The sequence below is a fragment of the Chamaea fasciata genome, unplaced genomic scaffold (assembly GCF_029207755.1).
Source record: "Chamaea fasciata isolate MVZ Bird 193981 ecotype frontalis unplaced genomic scaffold, bChaFas1.0.hap1 SCAF_12, whole genome shotgun sequence".
NCBI lineage: Eukaryota > Metazoa > Chordata > Aves > Passeriformes > Sylviidae > Chamaea > Chamaea fasciata.
The window spans coordinates 17,389,890-17,398,660 of NW_027094097.1; positions in this window are offsets into that span (position 1 = coordinate 17,389,890).

Here is an 8,771-nt window from a genome sequence, read left to right on the forward strand (position 1 = left end):
GAGATGAGGAAATTGGTTGCAGACCAGCGAGAGACCATTCAAACAAATGAGCAGCTAAAAACTACAGAGGCAATAACTCCTTAGTGTACAAGTTACAGCATTACAGGATGCAGAAACTTATATTTAATTCTACAGCTGACTGTAATTCTATTGTTCCTGTAAGTCAACAGCTATCACTAAGCAATAATCACTTAAAATATCTGCAATCTTCTGTGTTTCAGAGCACAGAACTGAGACATTCTATGCTTACATCACATTGCCAGGTAATGTTTCAAACTGGAGTTTAGACACAAGCACCTTGTCAACCTCATTCTGGAACAATGGCATCACTACTAAATGCTCACAATCAAATGTTTCAGGTATGTGAAGGCTGATTTTGAAGACAGCATCTCCAAAAACTGAGATCTACATGGAACAGCTCTGGCCTTACCATGCACTTATGAATTCTGCTTAACTTCACCTACATTATTTTTTATTATTGAAATAACAAAAAAATTTAAAAAAATAAAAAAAAAAATTACACAAGTCTTTACATCAAAAATGCATCTAAACATTTCATCTCCAAGCCCTTCTCAAGGGATAGGACACATTGATTAACTGAATCAGTTATTGCCTTTGTGTAAGAAGCAAAAGCAAAAGACCCCACTCGTTTTCCTCAAACAGTGCAGACTTGGAGGAAGGCACTGGACTCTGCAGGGAAACATCTTCTCTCAGAGCAAACACCAATTCAGTTAACAAGAGAAAGGAGTAACATAATACTTGGCTAAATCTCAGTTTCTTTTCCACTTGTTTGCTCTGTTCTTCCTTTAATGCAAGAAATAAAAGGTATTTTCTCTATATGCCTTTTTCATATAAAAATACAAATATATACAAAGAGAAATCATTGTTGGGAAAAGAGAAGACAGTGCAATCTTAGTGTGTTTTAGCACTACAGAGCCTTATTCACCTTGCCAAAAAATATTCACTCCACAGAGACATGAAGCAAGATGAGGGGGAAAAAGGGGTCTGGCATTGAGGTACAAGATAAAGGTCAGCAAATCACATGAGCATTCTTATGTCAAGACTGAGCCATGAGGTAAATTACACTGAGCCCCATGGAGTAGCTACAGAAAGTTGTTTGGAGATTCAAAAACTGTACAAACTAGTCTGCTGGCAGAGGGTGGAAATCAAACCATGAACTCAATCACTCCCAAGTGATCACAAAACCCAAAAATCCCAACAAAGCTTGAAAATATCCCCAAGCAGAAAAGAAGAGCACATGCTCATGTTGTCCACTTTCTGTAAGCAGCCATTTAACATGCACAAAACTCAGAAGAATATTTCTGCTGATTGGAACCATTTCAGACTAATCACATCAGAAACCAAAGGCTCTCTCTACCCCACCAACCAAAACTAAAAATATCTCCACCTTCTGAGGGAGCTTTATGTTGTTTTCAGTGCTCCTTGTCTTTTTAAATGCTTCAATTTTGTCGTCAGCATTGTTTTGGCAGGTAGGTTCATTTACAACTTGGAGAGTTTTTTGCACTGTTTTATCCTCTTCCCCTATCTCATAGATGTTGAAAGATTTGCCTTTAAAAAAGGGTTTTATGACAGCACATAATGGTGATCTTCTTTTTAACAGTCAAAGGGATGAAAGACTGGTACAACATGCAACCTGAAATTAAGCACAGGAAAAAGCACAAATACAGAAATCAGGAGAAATTCAGGCTTTTTGTCACTTCTCCTCATCACCATTTTGCCTTTCATGTTTTATCTTAATCCATTGGGAAAGGGGAACACAGGATTAACCCAATAAGACTTACCATATGTTTCAAGACAGGACCAGCATAAACAAAGATAGATCATATTTTCAATGTCCACACATACACACAATCTGAATCATGAATAAATGTCTGGGTTTGACAGCTGGGGAACATTGCAGTATTGTTACATTTTCCTAGGAAGAGCTGAGCATGTGAGGTTTCAAGAGACAACAGAAAATACAAAAGCTACCAGGACATTACAGTATTGTGGAAAACATTTCTTTTCTCTAAAAGGAGCAAGGAAAATTTGAAAAAACACAAAGAATCAATTTCCAGGTTCTGTTGCTTTAAAGCATGACAGACTTTGTTTTGTAGTACTAACCTGAGAGAAGTTGAACTCCCAGTAGATATTGTGACTTGGTCACTGTACAAGAAAATATCAGGGTTTATGAATCATGGCCCTGAAAAAAACACACAGTACAAAGGGGTATCTTGGAAAGTGGTTAAATATATGAGAGATAGGAAATAAATTCATGCTTCTCAACCACTAAGGAAGTGTAGGAGAAATTCATGCATTACTCCAAATTTACAACTGGAGAAGACAGTCTGGACAAGAGAAGGCTCCTGGGAGACCTTGGAGTTGCTTCCAGGGCTTGAAGGGGCTCTAAGAGAGCTGGAGTGGGACTGGGGACAAGGGCTGGAGTGCCAGGACCCAGGGCATGGCTGCCAGTGCCAGGGCAGGGCTGGATGGGATGTTGGGCAGGAATTGTTCCCTGGCAGGGTGGGCAGGCCCTGGCACAGGGTGCCCAGAGCAGCTGTGGCTGCCCCTGGATCCCTGGCAGTGTCCAAGGCCAGGTTGGACATTGGGGCTTGGAGCAGCCTGGGACAGTGGGAGGTGTCCCTGCCATGGCAGGGGTGGGGATGGATGAGCTTTAAGGTCCCTTCCAACCCAAAACATTCTGTGGGTCTGTGAATTCTACACAAAATGAAAGGGTCAGCAATGGTTCCTTTTTGGTTCTCTGTTTCTCATCAGCTCTTTCACCACCACAGCACACAAACTGCCATCAGAAGTTTACCACGAAACACCAACACCTGTCTTTCACTATTTTTTTTTGGTTTGGCCATCAAAGCTTTGACTTGAAAATGCCAAGATCTGTGGAACATGCAATTCAACAAGAGTCAGATAATACTGCACTGGAAAGTGCTCCAGGAACATGGATGAGCTGCATCTCACTACCCAGCCACCACAGCTGTGTCTCTGCTCCTGACCTATACCAAGCAAACACTAAATCAGCTCAGTTTGGGCTGAAGTGAACTACTCCAGCTACATCAAGTTGGTTTTTTGCATTTGATACTGGCAAACAAGTATCAAGCATGGCAGGAACAATTATCTCAGGTCAGCATGCAGCTCTGTGCATTACCTGCAGCTCGTTTCACATGAAGCCAATGGTCTTGTGAGACAAACACATAAAAGAATAGAGGCTTTGCTGAATTCTTTCCTTCACATCTGAAAGACCTTTCAGGATATGTACAACTCTGCTAATAGAAAATTTAAAACTATCTGCTAATTTGCTGAGAAAACACCATATCACCTGTACAGTTTCAATTATTCCTTCTTCTCAGTATCAAAATCATCTTCATGTCATTAAAAAAAAAATATAAAGATGTTTTCGGCTTTTAGATCAATACTGATCATCATTACCCAATCATATGCCAGCACAGCCTTCAGGAAATTCCTGGCTCTGTTCCATTTTCTCTAGAACAAGAGCCTGTTGCATTTCAGGCTTATTGAACACATACTTATTTTAAATTGAGAGTAATATGCCCAATTATTTCAGTAAGTAATCCTTTCTTCTTAAAAATACAATTCATGTATTTTTGCTTCATAGCAGGCAAATGAATTACAATATAAGAGGTAGTGTGTTTTCGGGTGTTTTTTATTATTTTTTTAAAAATAAATTGTTCAGAATTATGAGTAAATTATTACAGGAAAGGTGTTTCTGGAGCCACGAGTTTTATTCCCCTGACTACTAAATCTGCCCTTCAACTGAGGGCTGGATTCTTGCTTGTGAACTTGGACAAAGTAGGGGCTTTGTGCAAGGATAAAGAACATGAATAGCAATAAATAGATCTTAAATAATAATTTTAAAAAGTGGATTTAAACACGTTTTGCAAAGAATGACTTCACAAAATCCCTTATTGTTATTGATTACAGAATTCATTACAGAATAAATGACTTTTACCAGCTATGATTTTAATGACTTAGTCTTAAACCACTCATTCAGATTAAAAGGCTGATGCTAATTTCACTCTTCTACTTAACAGTTATCACGGTTTATTCATCAGTTATTAAGATATCAGTTCTATCAAAACATAATAGCCACAAAAATAGTGTAAAAGAAAACACAGACACTTCATTTTTCAGAGCAGATACAACATTGCTCTGCTTTCCTAAATAGGAGCCTCCCCCAGCAGTTCTTTCCTTCTTGCACAGTGATCACAGCAAAATTCCACAGACCCCTCTACTGGCAAATTAATTCTTGCATGCTAATTAAAAGCATTTCCAGCTCATACCTTCCCCTGGCTGTGCTGTTGCCATCGCGGATTTGCTTTGCCATTGTGCAGAGCTGATTCCACTTGTGGACTGCACACCAGGTCCTCCAGGAGAGCACAGGAATGAGATCATAGAGACGGCACTTCCCACTCCTGGTACCTCCATCCAGCCACCCCCCCAGAAAGGCATTTATCCACCTGGAGCAGGTACTCCACAGTTTTCCAAGGATACAACAGTTTCTTTCATTTGTAATTTCATTTTCTTCTATTTGCTCCCCAAACATTTTTCATTTGCTTCCCAATATCACTCAAAACTGACACCGCAATTCACCAAGTAACATTAAGTACTAAGTTTTCTATCATCCCTGCAGTGATTTCTTTACTTTGCATATAGAGATCTGAGTTTTGATTCATGGACAGAGTTTATACCAAGCAGATACAGACCATTTAAATTACAACTCTTCATCGCAAAGTAGCCTAGAAAACTTACACAAACTTTTATTAATTTTCTACTACTGAAATAACTGAAGGTGGGTCTGAAATGCTTTCACTACTGTTGCTTTCTCAATTCCCTTTACGTTTACCACTGTATTTACTTTTTTTCTTCAGCATTTACAAATTCAAAAAGAAAAAAAGAAAAAGAAGTTTTGGGAATCTTAGAAATTGCAAATGTGCAAAGTTTAAGGCCTAGGAACATACTCAAAACCACTGAGGTAAATCTTAGCTGCAAAATCTCAACAAGGGTTTCAAAGTCTTTAAATGTGAGGATTGCTTCTAGATTTTTCTAAAGTAGGAAATCAGAAATGCAGCACAGGTTCACACACAAAGGGTTTGAGTTCTTTTTTTGAACCACTTCATTATTTTAAATGAAAGAAAGCACCTGGATGAGTGCAAACAATGGAAGAATAATTTTGATCTCAGTTACTCACACACTAAAAATAAACATTTTGCCTGAAGTCAATCATAGAAGATTACAAATAGACACACATTCAGAACCTTCTAACTGCAGCTAATCAAGGAAATTGCAAAGGTGTGATGCCTCTCAACTAGTGAAATCAAAAGCCATAAAAACCAGATGGAAGCAGAAGATCTCATAATACAACAATCTGAACCGCATTTGGAGCTCTGACAGACCAGCAGTTCCAGGCTGTGGGGCTTTACAAACTTCATCTGAGGAAAAAAAAGAGGCAGTTGGTTACATGTTTCAATTGTTTCAAAGTTTTTTAAAAGTATTTTATGTTTTTAAATCCCTGGAGGTGACCTAGGAGGGGCTGGAGGTGGCGCTGAGTGCTCTGGGCTGGGGACAAGGTGGGGATCAGGCACAGCTGGGACTGGATGACTGGAGGTCTCTTCAACTCAAACGATTCTGTGATTAAATGTATTCTCTCAATCATCTTGAGAAGAAACATTTCCTTCTAGAAGTTTTCTCTTTTTATTTTGATCTATGCTGCTTTCAGCCTCTCTCTGCCTTAGAGCATTCCCTCCTGTTGGTTTCTAAACAGAAAAACAGCCTGCCTTAGAGCCAGGCATCCTGGTTTGAATTACATCAGCAGCAGCAGAATCCCCTTGGGAAAGTTGAATTAAATCAGGCTCAGAAGAGAAAACCACTCTCTCCCTTCACATGCAGACTGCTGATTTGCAAACCCATAAAGCTGAAAATCCAGGCAGATATGGCCACTGCTAAAGATTTTAGGTCAGGTGATTTAGACCACCTGCCTAAAAGCACCATGAATCTCTTCTGTGGACAAATACTAATTGTAATAATAGTAAGACAGTCAAAATGGTTAATCACTCACCCAACAGGAAAATTAAAACTAAGTTCACATCTGCAGGAGTACATATCACCCTAACTTCTTTGCCACTGTATAATCAGACAAATCTCCTTAGCCTTGCTTATTCTGCAGTTAAAGCTGTATTTTATTTTGGGAGCAGGACACTGGACAAGAATGCTTTACTCTTGGCAACCTAAACTTTGGAAAAGTTATTTCAAGCTGAATTCCACTTAACAACATAGTGGGTTGTTTTGGGTGGGGTTTGTCCATACAAAAGTGCAATCATCACAACTGCTCATCACATCCTGCCTGCTGCCCTAGACAGGACATCCTGTTTCTGCATCATCAACTCCTTCAGCAGTGCACTCCTGGTTCCCACTGCTTTCCTCTTCCATGGATTTATCACTGCTGCAGTCCCAGGCTTTCAGAAGCAGCTGGTCAGAGCACCCCGGGTTGATTGCAGGTGGGGTCCAGAGCTTACAGAACAGACGTTTGCATACTTCAGGAGTTGCAGCTTAGCAGCAAGAAATTTGCTTTAGCCACAGCCAGCCCCACCACTGCAATATTGAAGTGAGAAGAAAAAGAAAATGGTGAGAAGTTTAGTCTAAACTCCAGATGTGACAGGATTGAGATTTACTGCTGCCCTCAGCGGTGATCAGGTTGCTGATGGAGTTATGGATTGGCTCCCACCCTCTCCACTTGGTCTTCCCATAGAGCCCAAAAGTGTATTCTAATGGATCAGAAAGACCCGGGGAATCGTAGTATATCCAAAACCTGTTCCAGACACAGGTGTATAGGAAGAAAAGCGCCTGTAGTGATCTCTCTCCTTATAGGTTTCTTCTCCTTGGGGGGAAAAACCAAAACCACATTTCTAAGTCAATAGGAATCAGCAAAAGCCTTTAAATTCAATACTATAATTCTAATGAAGATGAATTTATTTTTCACTTTTATGGGTTTTTTTGGATGCAATTCTGCTTCCAGTGGAAACCAATTGCCAAGAGTGTCACAAATTAGACAACTGAGAAGTTAGCAGCAAGTTTGTTAATTGCTGGGATTAATTTAATGAACTTAGTCTCATTAAGCTCCATGAGCCATGCTGTCTAGAGGAGTGTGTGAAGGACCATACCAGTAAAGTCAGGAGCCAATTAAGGACACTGCTGAGAAATTTTGTGGGGGGGGGGGGGGGGGAGAACAAGGCAAACGTTACGTGGAAAACAGCATTATTACTGAAAGAGCCAATGGTAAGAATAATAATTTTAAAAACATCATTTTGGTCCCGACAAACTATATTCTCTCCTAAAAGCAGGTAAGCAAATACTTCAACTACGATGTTATCTGGCAGCCCAGGCCCCTCCTCCAGGTGAGAAATTGTCTAGCAAAGCTTTCCCACACGTGAATCTATTCACTGCTGATTCCTGGCTACCAGTCCTGCCTTTAGCTATTAGGTGAAATCAGCATTCATGTAAAAGCATTGCTAAGGGACTACAATTTAATAAAACACTACAATACCATGTTGCTTTCAAGCCCTTTTGAAATTGAAAAGATGTGAATTGACAAAATCATGAAGTACCACTTATAAAATAAACCCTACTTCTTCCTGTTAATCAAATCTACAGCAGGAAAGACCAGCACCAACCCAGACTCAAATCACTACAATTACACAAGAATGAAAGATAATTTTTTCCTTTTTAAACAAGTTATAGCCTTCAAGCTCTAAGCTCCAGACGATCGGATCTGATGTACCAGAGGAATTTTAAGCTCCCTCAAAATATTTAACCCCTCCCAGTATTCTCAGGAGAAATAACACCATCCATGACATCCATCTGATGACAACATCGAGGTGTCACAGCTGGGACAGCAAACAAAGCCAGTGATGTCTCTGGGAAAATGCATCTAAGAAAAGTGGAAAAGCACTTGAAAAGCCAGGAAATAAACAATCTTGTGGGCACTGAGGTGGGAATAAGGTGCAGGAGGGAATGCTCCCAGTGCTGGAGTGGACATTCCTGCAGCCTGGGCAGAGGATTGCCGTGGCACAAGGCTCACCTGCTGCCTGGGGAAAGAGTCACTGGACAGACACCCACACTGCATCCCAGGGAGAGGGATGTGTCCTGGAGGAGCTGCAGCCCCTGGAGAGCCCAGATTAGAGCAGGATTATCCTGAAGGGCCGCAGCACACAAGGATCTGTGCTGGAGCTGGGGAAGGCACAGGAGGAAGCAGCTGCTACAGTGGAGAGAACACAGCCCCTCTGAGCCAAAGCCCTGGAGGCACTTGAGGAGCTGAGCATGAAGGACTGAGACAGAGCCTGGGAAAAGGAGGTGGAGGGGAGGTATCTTTGGGCTTGCCTCAGTTTCTCACCACCTAAATCTTCTTTAATTAGTAATAAATGAATTGTCTGCCAGCCTGTTTTGCCCGTGACAGGAATTGTCAGGGATCTCTGTGGCTTTGGCCTTCTCTGCCACCTTTTCTGGGGGATGTTTCCCTATGTCTCTGTCAGGGAATTCAGATCAGCTGTGTGGCATGGCAGCTTCCCCAGGTCACCTACTGTTGCATTTTGTTTTCTTTTTGTCAGAGTCGGGATTAAATGCTCGAGACAGCATTTCACGTTTGGATTCAGATGTTTATTAATTCTTATCTACAGTACAGTCTCACAAGCTGTGAGTTCTACAGCACTTCAGGCTAACAAAGTAAAAATGGCCTCTCTCTC